General features: G+C 38.6%; 1 protein-coding gene across 5 annotated transcripts in view; it reads left to right on the forward strand.

The window, feature by feature from the left end:
• The window catches only part of ARB2A (ARB2 cotranscriptional regulator A), a 274609-nt gene that overhangs the window by 224965 nt on the left and 35341 nt on the right, over positions 1 to 14303 (forward strand). The gene's annotated exons all lie outside the window — the stretch shown is intronic.

The raw sequence follows: 14303 nt of genomic DNA on the forward strand, positions 1-14303 counted from the left end.
AATATATATAGATTTAAGGTGTTAAGCCTGCAAAAGAGTTGGACTTTCTTATGATTATGCTTAAAATAACATTCTTCCAAGTATAGATATTTAATGGCATTGCATTATTTTGTGATATTTATTTTCTTCTATAATGGGAAGAAATTGGTATCAAATGTGTTGTCTTGACCCCCTACTCCATACATGTTAGTGCCTAACCTTAAATGATGTTTCTCCGGTGTTGGCTGTATTTACAGTAATTATATGCATAATGTAGCATATTATTGCCTGGATTTCCTGTTTAATCAGTACTGAGCTTCTTACAAGTGCAGCTGAAAAGGGCAAACAAAATTAAAGCTTTATATACCAAAACAAGTTTGATTTGCTAAGCTCCCAGCATTCCAAAGTACACAAATTTGTTCCACTAAGTTTTCCGATGGCTTGCAGATGGGCAATGATTAATCAGAGAGCTAACTGAAGTAGTTTGCAATTAAACTGGAAAGCTCTGAAGCATGCTAATTGAATCAGAAAATTAGAGGCACTGAACAGTAATTGGCTATTTCTCATGCAGCAGGTGCCAGGCCACTCATCTGTGGAACAAGGTATTTAAGGCACATTAGCACTAGTAAAAATACTTCTTGATATGGAACAGCTAGATTTTCTGCTCATTTTCGCCATGGATGCCAAAACATACAGCTGGGATATCTAGTGCTTCAATTCATGTTAGTTTCTGTAAGATAAACACGTACAAAGCTACTGTCGTGCAACCTGCACAGACACCATGAAGATTTTGTAAGTGACACTAATGTACAGGGGGAAAAAGTAAGATATCTTTATTGGGTTAGATTCTATTGCTAATCAAGAATGAAGGCATGGAACTCTTCACTGGGCAATGCATGCCTGTTACAGCAGACATTGGCCTACTAAAAATGATTTACTTTATGTGCTGTGGATGTTTTGGTTTCTGAGCAAATGCAACCAGTCTACCCTTAAGTGTCATCAAGATTGACCACAATTTTTCAAGTCTGAAATAGATGGAACTTCTGAGTTGCAACTCTTGGAATTATAGGAAAGAAAGGGAAACACACTGTATGTAAAATTTGTCCTTTTCTTTTTCCTAGTATTTTACTAATCACAATATGCGTAGAATATTGTGGGTGATTTTAATCCATAAAGCTTGCTATGTAAGACAGGAAGCTTACATTTATGTCTTGAAACAGAGAGTGCTCTCTATGCAAAGCTAAAGATACAATCAGTAGAAAAAGTGAGAATCTCTTAGGGAAAATGACAGCTTAGTTTTAGTGGTGGAATGTCCAGAGATATCATGCATGCACAAGTCCTCATACTGAAATCTCAAAACTATTTATTAGTGTAGTATACTAGTGGACTTCTTTAAAAGTGCATGGGTTATTTACTGCAGTGGTCCCCAACCTTGGGCCTCCAGATGTTCTTGGAGTACAACTTCCAGAAGTCTTCACCACAACCTCTGCTGGCCAGGATTTCTGAGAGTTGAAGTCCAGTAACATCTGGAGGCCCAAGGGTGGGGACCACTGGTTTACTGTACTGTTTTTGTTGCAGACTTTTGAATGTCTGGTAAAAAAATTATTTTTCCTACGCAGTACAAATACATTGATCCACAGAGGAGAGTAGCTACAAGTTCCCCAGAGTCCACCTCTTTCTCATTAACTGGTACTTAGTAATAGTAGTAGTTCAAGTTTATTATACAGTGGGGTCTTGACTTGAGAACTTAATCCGTATTGGAAGGCGGTTCTCAAGTCAAAAAGTTCTCAGGTCAAATCTGCATTTCCCATAGGAATGCATTGAAAACCATTTGATCCGTATCTGCTCTTTTCCATCCATAGAAACTAATGGGAAGCTGCTATTCTGCCTTCGACCACTAGAGGGGGATATTTTGTTTCTTTTTTTCTTAGGTCAAGAAAGGTTCAGGGAATGCAGGGAAAATACAGTCCAGGCAGTCTGAAGACTCCCAATCCACTCTCTAAACGCTGGGAGGAGTGAGGAAGCAGACAGGCACCCTTTTCACTGCCCAACAGTTAACTGAAAGTTCAAATTTTGCACTTTCCCTGTCTCCCACGTGGTTTTTTTTCCAGTTCTTAACTCAAATCTAAGTATGTAAGTCAAGTCAATATTTTCCTGTGAGAGTGGTTCTTAAGTCAAAACGTACTTAACTCAAGCTGTTCTTAAGTCAAGACCCCACTGTATTAGCTAAAAGCCGTCACGTTTAAAATACAGATATGGTCAAATGAAATCACGATAAAATCACAAACATATAAAATAATAAGAGACCCTTCATATCTGGAATCACCCACACAATTGATCGCAATGGCTTTCAGAAAATTAGCTTGAATATTTCTTTTGCGAATAGCACTGTTCTATATGTAAAATAAGGGTCACAGTCTAAGAGTAACCTGACCACTTTTATCATTAACTGGTACTTATAGTGAGCTCCCATTGCTTACCCTAGCTCATGCCAACCTAGCAGTTCGGAAACATGTAAAAATGCAAGTACAGTGGTGCCTCGGAGGACAATGTTAATTCATTCCACAAAAATCGCTGTCTTGCGAAAACATCATCTTGCGAAATGCGGTTCCCCATCGGAATGCATTGAAATCTATTTAATTTGTTCCAATGGGGAAAAAATGGTTGTCTTGCGAAAATCGTCCATAGAAAACATCGTCTTGCGAAATGCGGTTCCCCATTGCACTCCAATGGGGGGAAAACCATCTTGCGAATGCATTCCAATGTGGGGAAAACCATCTTGCGAAGGATCGGTCTTTAAAAAAACCCACCTTGCGAAACGCGGTTCCCCATTGGAATGCACTGAAATCTATTTAATGCATTCCAATGGGGGGAACCGTCTAGCAAAGCATCGGTCTAAAAAAACCCCATCTTGCGAAGCATAGACCCAAACATTGTCTTGCGAAAATCGTCCATAGGAAAAACCGTCTTGGGAAGCGCAACAGTGATCGCAAAAAATCATCTCTTGCAGATTAATCGTCCCGCGAGGCAATCGTCTTGCGAGGCACCCCTGTAAATAAATACGTACCACCACAGTGGGAAGGTAACAGTGTTTCGTGTCTAGTCGCACTGGCCATGTCACCACAGAAACTATATACGGACAAATGCTGGATCTACGGCTTGGAAACGGGGATGAGCACCGCTCCCTAGAGTTAGACACGACTAAACTAAATGTCAAGGGGAACTTTTACCTTTACCTAAAGTCTCAATAACTCATTGAGAAAGAATAAAAATCAGTTATTTATTTACAGATGCTTGACATTACAGATTTGTATATACTGCATTCTTTACTGTATACATACTTAGCATTCAGCTGAAGAGATCAATAGCAAACAAACAACTGCCTCCAACAGAAGGGAGAGAAAAAGATACTCAGCAGAGAGGGGGTCTCTCTTTGAATTCAAAAGCTGAAGGAATGATTGGTTAGTGCTGGATAGATAGACAATTACCCCAGCCAAGAAAAATCACTCAAACTACAGACATCATGCAAGGTTGCTGTCACGATCCCCTCTGAAGTCCCTATTCCCTCGGGCCTTCACGAGGTTCTCGCTCTTCTTTCTTCTTCGCTGCCACCAGATATTAATGCGTTAATATCAATTGAGTAATGAGACACGTGTGTTATCAAAACATAAGTCCTTTATTTAACTCGTCGTCGTTTAGTCGTGTCCGACTCTTCGTGACCCCATGGACCAGAGCACGCCAGGGCCTCCTGTCTTCTACTGCCTCCCGGAGTTGTGTCAAATTCATGTTGGTTGCTTCGCAGACACTGTCCAGCCATCTCATCCTCGGTCGTCCCCTTCTCCTCTTGCCATCACACTTTCCCAACATCAGGGTCTTTTCCAGGGAATCTTTTCTTCTCATGAGATGGCCAAAGTACTGGAGCCTCAGCTTCAGGATCTGTCCTTCCAGTGAGCACTCAGGTTTGATTTCCTTTAGAATTGATAGGTTTGTTCTCCTTGCAGTCCAGGGGACTCTCAAGAGCCTCCTCCAGCACCACAATTCAAAGGCATCAATTCTTCGGCGGTCTGCTTTCTTTATGGTCCAGCTCTCACTTCCATACATCACGACAGGAAAAACCATAGCTTTGACTATTCGGACTTTTGTTGGCAAGGTGATGTCTCTGCTTTTTAAGATGCTGTCAAGGTCTGTCATCGCTTTCCTCCCAAGAAGCAGGCGTCTTTTAATTTCGTGGCTGCTGTCTCCATCTGCAGTGATCATGGAGACCAGGAAAATAAAATCTGTCACTGCCTCCATATCTTCCCCTTCTATTTCCCAGGAGGTGATGGGACCAGTGACCATGATCTTAGTTTTTTTGATGTTGAGTTTCAGACCGTTTTTTGCACTCTCCTCTTTCACCCTCATTACAAGGTTCTTTAATTCCTCCTCACTTTCTGCCATCAGAGTGGTGTCATCCGCATATCGGAGGTTGTTGATATTTCTTCCGTCAATCTTAATTCCGGCTTGGGATTCCTCCAGTCCAGCCTTCCGCATGATGTATTCTGCATATAAGTTCAATAAGCTGGGGGACAATATACAGCCTTGTCGTACTCCTTTCCCAATTTTGAACCAATCAGTTGTTCCATATCCAGTTCTAACTGTTGCTTCCTGTCCCACATATAGGTTTCTCAGTAGATAGATAAGGTGGTCAGGCACTCCCATTTCTTTAAGAACTTGCCATAGTTTGTTGTGGTCCACACAGTCAAAGGCTTTTGCATAGTCAATGAAGCAGAAGTAGATATTTTTCTGGAACTCTCTGGCTTTCTCCATAATCCAGCACAAGTTAGCAATTTGGTCTCGAGTGCCTCTGCCTCTTCGGAATCCAGCTTGTACTTCTGGCAGTTCTTGGTCCATATACTGCTGAAGCCTACCTTGTAGGATTTTGAGCATAACCTTGCTAGCGTGTGAAATGAGTGCAATTGTGCGGTAGTTGGAGCATTCTTTGGCACTGCCTTTCTTTGGGATTGGGATGTAGAGCGATCTTTTCCAATCCTCTGGCCACTGTTGGCTTTTCCAAACTTGCTGGCATATTGAATGTAGCACCTTAACAGTATCATCTTTCAAGATTTTAAATAGTTCAACTGGAATGCCATCACCTCCACTGGCCTTGTTGTTAGCCAGGCTTTCTAAGGCCCACTTGACCACTCTCCAGGATGTCTGGCTCAAGGTCAGCAACTACATTGTCTGGGTTGTCCGGGATATCCACATCTTTCTGATATAATTCCTCTGTGTATTCTTGCCAGCTCTTCTTGATGTCTTCTGCTTCTGTTAGGTCCCTCCCATTTTTGTCTTTGATCATGTTCATATTTGCGCAAAATATTCCTCTATCTCCAATTTTCCTGAACAGATCTCTGGTTTTTCCTTTTCTGTTATTTTCCTCTATTTCGTTGCATTGTTCATTTAAGAAGGCCCTCTTGTCTCTCCTTGCTATTCTTTGGAAGTCTGCATTCAATTTTCTGTAACTTTCCCTATCTCCCTTGCATTTTGCTTCCCTTCTCCTCTCTGCTATTTCTAAGGCCTCGTTGGACAGCCACTTTGCTTTCTTGCATTTCCTTTTCTTTGGGATGGTTTTCGTTGCTGCCTCCTGGACAATTTTACGAGCCTCTATCCAAAGTTCTTCAGGCACTCTGTCCACCAAATCTAGTTCCTTAAATCTGTTCTTTACTTCCGCTGTGTACTCATAGGGGATTTGGTTTAGATTATACCTGAGTGTCCCAGTGGTTTTTCCTACTCTCTTCAGTCTAAGCTTAAATTTTGCTATGAGAAGCTGATGATCAGAGCCGCAATCAGCTCCAGGTCTTCTTTTTGCTGACTGTATAGAGCTTCTCCATCTTTGGCTGCAGAGAATATAATCAATCTGATTTCGATATTGCCCATCTGGTGATTTCCATGTATAGAGTCGCCTCTTGTGTTGTTGGAAAAGAGTGTTTGTGATGACCAGCTTATTCTCTTGACAAAACTCTATTAGCCTTTTCGTTCTGAACTCCAAGGCCAAACTTCCCTGTTGTTCCTTTTATCTCTTGGCTCCCTACTTTAGCATTCCAATCCCCTAGAATGAGAAGAACATTTTTCTTTGCTGTCAGTTCTAGAAGGTGTTGTAAATCTTAATAAAATTGTTCAATTTCAGTCTCCTCAGCAATGGTGGTTGGTGCATAAACTTGGATTATTGTGATGTTGAAAGGTCTGCCTTGGATTCGTATTGACATCATTCTATCATTTTTGAGATTTTATCCCATTACAGCTTTTCCCACTCTTTTGTTGACTATGAGGGCCACTCCATTCCTTCTACGGGATTCTTGCCCACAATAGTAGATATGATAATCATCTGAGCTGAATTCGCCCATTCCTGTCCATTTTAGTTCACTGATGCCCAGGATGTCGATGTTTATTCTTGCCATCTCCTGTTTGACCACCTCCAGCTCCCCAAGGTTCATAGATCTTACATTCCAGGTTCCTATGCAGTATTTTTCTTTACAGCATTGGATTTTCCTTTCACTTCCAGGCACGTCCACAGCTAAGCGTCCTTTCGGCTTTGGCCCAACCACTTCATTAGCTCTGGAGCTACTTGTACTTGTCCTCCGCTCTTTCTCAGTAGCATGTTGGACGCCTTCCGACCTGAGGGTCCCACCTTCCAGCGTCATATCTTTTAGCCTTTTGTTTCTGATCATGGGGCATTCTTGGCAAATATACTGGAGTGGCATTGCCAGTTCCTACTTCAGGTGGATTGCGTTTAGTCGGAACTCTCCACTATGTCCTGTCCGTCTTGGGTGTGCCTGCACGGCATAGCCCGTAGCTTTTCTGAGTTACTCAAGCCCCTTTGCCACGACAAGGCAGCAATCCATGAAGGAGTTTATTTAACTAGGGAAGTTGATAATCAATAAATCTTTGTGGGGTAAATCACAGGTTGCTTTCAATTGAATCAGTTTGGATATTATTTCAAAACTCTCTTAACCTTCTACTTTAATCTACCCTCTTACAGTCCTCTAACTCACTCTTCTCTCACTTTTTAAGCCACACACAGTCTCTCTCTCTTCTCTCAGACTCCATCCACCAGTCTTTATATCTAGCTCCCTCCTGCCTTACGTTCACTTATTGGCTCCTGCGTCAAGGTTGCGCAGTGACAGGCAGGTGATGGCAGGGCTGTTCACTACAGTTGCCAACAAAATTTCAACTTTTTTTTGTATCAAGAAGAGATCCATTAAGCTTGTCAACTAGGAGCAATGTTCCAGTAAAATCAATGCAGATTGTTTACTTCTAAGACAATGTCTTTAAAGTTGTATGACTTCAGATAGCTCACTTTTTTCCCAGTTCTGTAAAGCAAGTAGGCTCTGCTATGAAGCATGTGAAACATGGATATAAGCATCATAGTCCTCATATGGAAACTGCTGCAAAATGCTTCCTCAAGGCTGTTTCCCCACTTCAGATCCAAAATGTTTTAAAATAACCATTAAATAGATTAAATGCACTCCCATTCTGCCGACCAGTGACTGCTAGGATACAGAATTAGCACAAAGACTGTAGCAATTGGAAGTGTTCGTGTGCCAAACTGTTTTGCAGTTTTATGTGACACTAGAAGCCTTCATCTGTAAAAATAAATAAGTAAATAAATACTTTTCTAGAAATCACTGTAACCTGAAGTCACTTGTCATGCCAGGTTATTTGTGGTGTCGTCAACACTGTTTGATGAATTGATCTGAAACAATTGCACAAATAACTTTTTTTTAAAAAAAGCGTGATTTAAAACTACTTAAAAACACAGCCTCAGTTCAGAATGTACAGCATCCCATAATGGTCCTTACTTTGCCAGGTCTTTGCCTGCTAGTAGACAAGCAAGAGGGACCCAGCCTGGCTTTCCAGGGAAGTACCTTTCATAGCCTGGGAGTAACCACAGAAAAGACCCTTTCGTATCATCACCTAAAGAGTTTGTGAGGGTGATGGGACGAAGAGAAAGGCCTCCCAAAAAGACCTTAAAAGCCAGGGAGGCTCATATGGGGTGTCACAGTCTTTCAAATAGTTGGAACCCAAACCCATTAGAACTTTGTAGATCATAACCAGGCTTTAATTTAGTCACATTTAAACATTATAGAGTGATCCTGTAAATACTTAGTAGTAAGTCTCTCTGTGTTCTGTGGAGCTTAGATCATAGTAGAACCTTCCCCCAACCTGGTGCATTGTAGAGGTTTCAAGTTACAATATATAGCAGTCCCAGCTAGGATGGCTAATAACCAGGAATTGTGGAAAATGTGGATACAAAGTATCTGGAAGCAATTATATTTTAATGTGTATGATTTGTCATATTTGATCTGGTCTTCTGGCCACAATAAACTATGCTTGTACACTCGTCCATAAAAACTAACTGGGGGTAATAGTTCATGCATTCAGGGCTAGACTCTAACCTGCAAAATGTTGATTTTTTAAAAAAAGTCTTTGATGTGTCTCAGGAGTCATCATTTTCCCTGCAGTAGAATAGCACAGTGGTTAAACCGCTGTACTGCAGCTTCGACCCAGGGTTCAATCCCAGGTATCCGGCTCAAGGTTGACTCAGCCTTCTGTCCTTCCGAGGTCGGTAAAATGAGTACCCAGCTCACTGGGGGGGGGGGCAATGTGTAGCCTGCATAATTAACTTGTAAACTGCCCAGAGAGTGCTTGAAGTGCTATGGGGCGGTATATAAACAGCACACTTTTCTTTTATATCTCTGGAAAAAGTAGAACTTAGTGCCATATGCTTACTTTGACCCAGTGGCAGTGAATCACTATGCACTGAACATCTTTCTCTTTCCTGGATAATCAGCAGTGTTGTAATACTGGTTGTCCAAAAGTCACAGAAGAGGGTGTGGGGACCAAATGTAAATCTGCCTTCCTTCCTCTCATCTAGCAGGTGGCCAGAACTGGCAGAACGGTTAGACAGGGTGGTATAGAAGTGTAGCAACAGGCTGTGTGACTGCAGTGGCTTCCAGTTTTCTGGATCCAAATGGGCAGATTGACTAATTTCTCCCCATGCTATTTGACACCTGCTCATTCTTCTGCAGAAAAATCAAGTATCTTCAGTTGTGTAGGGTTTTTTCCACTGCAGCATTCCAGTGCTAAAATGTTTGCAGAAAATGTGTAAAAATGAGTCTCTTTGAGTGGAAAAAGGAGTTAAATATGCAAATTACTTAAGTATACCTTAGTGAAATTTGATTGGATAACATTGAGAAATTAAATTAATTTTACCTTATTTCTGGATGGTTTTGAAATGTAGTGGGGCATTAGGGGAATAGCTACATATTAGTTGGAGATGTTGGCACTAAAAATCTAATACTGCTGTGAGTTTAGTCGATGAATAAAGCCAATTCATATTATGTCTCTGCATGAGTTTATATCTTCTAATTAGTCCCACCATTTTATGGAGAACACATGCTATGAAAGTTTGTCATGTCAACAGAAACCAGAGGACATACATTAGTTCTCTACTAAAATGAGAGGGCTGTAGGGGAATAAATGAGAATTGTAACCCAAGAATAAAAATGCTATTGTGGAGAGTATTTGTAGAGTTATATCTTTTATATAATAAACATGGGTACTGCTATTATATGTTTTTCTCATTATTAATTAAACCTAACTAAACTACTTTTCTTGAAAAAGTGAAAATATGAAAAGCTGAAAACCTTGTTTTTACAAACTAAAATAGTATAATAATTTAATGCTAATCATATCACTTAGCAGATGACTGGAGAATGTAGTGTATTTCAAATAGAGACATGAATTATAAATAGTAAACAGTGCATAGGGGATATGTTATAACTGTGTCTCATTTAAATTAAGACAGGGAGCTTTCTCTGAAACAGATTATGTGACTTCATTAAGTTTTAAAATCCCCCTTATAATGTTTTATTAAGATCTGTTGGCAACAGGCTACAAAACACCCATGTTACAGCACTGCATAGTTGTATAAAAACTTGAGCTGTAGCTCAGGAGAACATTCATATATTCTGAATGTGATATTGTTTCCATATTTCTCAGTACTGCTCTGGTAAATATGCTGCTCTAATGCTCCCTTCCTTGCCTGCAAATATACTTTTACTTTTTAATACTAAAAAATAAATAAATAAAAAGCTCAAACATTTACATGATCAATGTTTTTTGCTTGAGGGATAAAGTTTGCTCTTCCATGGACAAGTGAGAACATATTGATCATTTTATTCTATTTGCTATTTCTAAATTCAATATACCTCTTGAGTCGATAAGCGAGATCGAGAGCATATTCTTTTTTGTGTGTGCCTGCTTGTAGCTTGTTCTCAAGATTCAAGATACATTTTTGATTAATCACAAATGCTCTGGGGTCATGGAGAGCAAATGTGTTTGTGGAGTGTCAGCTGATGCTGTCAGATAAATGTCTTAAGCTTAGCCAGGGTTCATGCCCCAGCTTTAGGCTGTGCCAAATGTCTCCCCTTGTTGAGGAAGATAACAGCTACACTGGAGGCGACTGAGCTGTTTGTTCACTGAAAGGGCTGACCTTGCCATATGGGGCTACAATCAGGTGAAAGAAATAGTGTATATGTTTTAATTGAAACTTTTAAGAAAAACTTTACTCTTCTTAATTTTGCTTATATTTAATGCAGATGAACTCATTGTTTTTCAATGCCGTACTAACGTATCATCTTCATTTCTTTTTATGCTTTCTTAATCTAAATATTACTTTATAAATTCCCGGTAGTTATACCTTTCCATATTAGTATCCACTTAGCCTTGTCATTATGCTGGGAAAAACAGACAAAGTCACTTAAAAGAGTACTTCTGACAATTATTTTTCTATTCCCATTGCCAGAGGGGGCGAATTCTCAATACAAACTAGAACTAAAGTTCCAGCTGTGAGATTGCAATGGGTTGTTCAACATTTTTATTTCATATTTTTCTCAAAAAGATAGTTCCAAGCCTACAGAAAAGGTCATACAAGGTAACCCACAACCATGTTCCCCTTTTTGACATCTGAAGACCTGTTTAATCACATTTGTGTCACCTATAGCAATTTGTCTTCTATTACTAGACAGTACATAAATAAGAAATAATGGCACAGTTGGTCTGTTAACACCTGGAGAACATTTTGTATCAAGCCTGTCTATGATTTGTAATGCTACAGGCAAAAGGCTGTATCATATGGTGGTGCATAAATAAGTGAAAGCTCTCTGGGCTACTTGAGGACTTTGTTGTAAAACACCTAAAATCAGAGCTTTTTCTTCTTGTTATCATAAATTGTTCTCTGCTTCAGATACAATAATCTACCCCCACCCCCTTAAGTTCATACTGTCATGGGTAAATCAACAGGGCTAATTAGACACAATAATGTCACTTAAAATGGAGGGGGGAAATAACACATCTGTCATGAACTCCCTCTTGGAAGTGAAACATTTTAAATATTTTATGTTGCACACAAAATATCTTCAGGAAATGATTTTATATATTCTGTATCCCAAAACAGCTTTGTGTGGTATGAGCGATTATGCTTTACAGTAATATAGTTTTTTTAAAAAAAAAAAACCTCTCATTTGTTGTTCTCTATAGATAAAAGGATATATGCTACGTACAACATTTCATTCCAGATCACATATTTTGAAAGTTTTGTCACTTTGGCACATTGTCCTCGTTGCGTCAGTGCATAGGGGAAACATAATTTTTTCTTGACAATTATTTATTTTCAACCAACATTTAAATCAAATTAAATGTAAATAATGTTGCTCTTTAAACTAACTGTAATTGTATCTATTGAAGTTATTAAGCATAATTGTATATGGTTTTCTGTGATGTGAAATATTTTCCTGTTTTCAGCTTGCATAATTTGTTGTTGAAAATAGTGTGGTGTGTGGATTTGTGAGATTGAATTAAAATGTTTTAAACTATTTGGATAAGTGGAAGAGTAATGACAAAGGCTAACTAAAAACCAGTAGTCTTACATGGTAGAATTACACAAATCCCATAGCTGTGTGTTTATTAATTTCCAAGTCATATTTTTAAAACATATGGCCAAGGACTCATTCCTTGCTATGCCTTTTAATCCTCATTAAGGATAGAAATATTTCCTACTAGAGAGCTTTGAAAGTTTTTCTCCATGAGGACCATTCTGTCTCTTCCATGGAAACTTGTATTTCATCTTCGATAACTGTTTCATGGCACTTGGTGTTACTGTTGGTGCATGCGGAACTTCTTTCTTTCTTCCTGTTTCCCTAGGACAGCTGCTAACTGCAGTTGACCCTGCTGTGTTTTTCAGCTTCAGTACATCTTATAAAATAAAGTAGTGTTGTCATGCTGAAAACATATTTGAGGAAATAATTCATGATTGTAGTTCACCAGACTGAAAGGGAGGCTCTGCATGATGTAGAAATTATCTTCTGGTTTCTGAGTGAATGGTGACAACCAAACCATTTCATAAGGACCAGTTCAAGAAGAAGATGGGTGTGAACTTCAATGAATATTATCTTTACTATACTCAGACTAAGCATAGCTGCTAAGGCAGAGTAATAAACAAGTATGATAAGTATCAGAGTAAGGAAATTTCCCAAAAATATGTCATCCGTTGTTCTTATTTCTTAATTTCATTTCTGAGTCAGCCTGTAAACAGCAATATAATAAAATCAACAAAGATCATTTAAAAATCAAAAACAGCAGTAAAAACAATGTATTAAAATTTCAAAAGACAAAGATCAAAGCAGCATGGAGAAGGATAGTTGTAAAAGACAGTTTTAAAATGATATAGTGGCCACAATACTGTTGCTTAGCATAGTAGATTGCACTAGAGTAGGCCAACTGAATCAACATGGATCAACTCCTCCATAAGTTTTATTGATTCAAATGAGCCTTCTCTATGACATATTTTAGCATAGTAAGTGGCAGTTAGAGTAGACTTTTTTGAATCAATGTACTGTAACTTATAGAGGAGTTGACTTCTCCAATGAGAAGTAAACAAGAATCAAATTGAAAATAAAAGGAAGAGGTGGAGGAGGATTTAACAGACCTATAAGAATCAATTTTGTTAAAGAGTCTTTGCCTGGCACCAGAATGTCAACAAGTTCTGCTCCAGCCAGATATTGATAGGGAATGCACTTCACAGTATAGGAGGCCATGAAAGAGCCATTCACAAGTGGCTAGTTGCTGATTTTCAGAGTGTAGCAGTGCTTGGAGCAGAGCCTCTGTGGATGATCCCAGGATGACTACGTGAATGTATTGTTTACATTTGTTGATTCTACTTAGGAAAAGAACTTGAATATTTGAAGTCACATTCTATAACATGCATTCTGTTTTTCTCTTTATTTCTACTTACAAATGTGTTCTGTATGTGCAAAATTCTCTATCTAATGGCTGAAATCCTCTTATCAGGTTATGCTGGTGTAACACAAATGAATTAACTTTGGAGGCAAATTATCTTAAATCAATGTAGGCATTATCTGTTGCATACTGAGTTATATGAAACTGAGTTATGTGACTTAGGGTGTAACTTTTCATGTCTATGTTAATGTCTTGGAGCAGTTTGCCTCCAATAATTAAATAATTTTCATAGTTACACAAGAGGATTTTGATGAATTTGTATATAAAATACAGCAATTCCACTTAGAAAACGTCATGTCTAAACAATCTGTTTTAGTATTCTGCAATTACAAATGCTGGATCTTCCAACTGGTCATACCGTTCTATGTGTACTTTTTCTTTTCTTTTTCTTTTTTGGTATTATCAGTTTTTTATTCTGACTTTTTCTCGTGTTTACTTTCCTGGCTCAAGCTGTGATTTATAAATTTCACTCACTAAAGACTGAAAAAGCAACAACAATACTAAAATTGATTCATGGTATATTATTCTAAAATACAAATGAAGACAAATACAGAATCACGAGTTCAGATGATAAATTATAATTCCAAATAACTTGCAAAGCAGATTAAGCTAGAAATACAACTGAAAATTGTGAGTAGGTATTATTCAAAATAAGTTAGATATGATATCTGGTTGACTCAGCAGAAGCATAAGAGGCATATGTGAACTCCCTACATAACATAATGGTTCTTAGAAGCAGTCTTTGTGCAAAACAAGAAAAGAACAGATAAATCAATAGTATTTGAGCAGATAAAGCAACGGTATGTGTTCAAAGGATAAAGAGATAAAAATATGTAGACAGGTTTCAAGAAAAGTCATCTTTGGTTTTAAATTGAAATGTTCTTTTTAACCTGTTAATAAACACAGGAAAAAAACTTGCTTTTAGAGTAAATTTTAAAAATCTGTACATTACTGGTAAATGTCAGGTGCTGAAATTCTTATTACATTTA

Source organism: Pogona vitticeps, chromosome 2 (genome assembly GCF_051106095.1).
Source record: "Pogona vitticeps strain Pit_001003342236 chromosome 2, PviZW2.1, whole genome shotgun sequence".
In the NCBI taxonomy this organism is placed as follows: domain Eukaryota; kingdom Metazoa; phylum Chordata; class Lepidosauria; order Squamata; family Agamidae; genus Pogona; species Pogona vitticeps.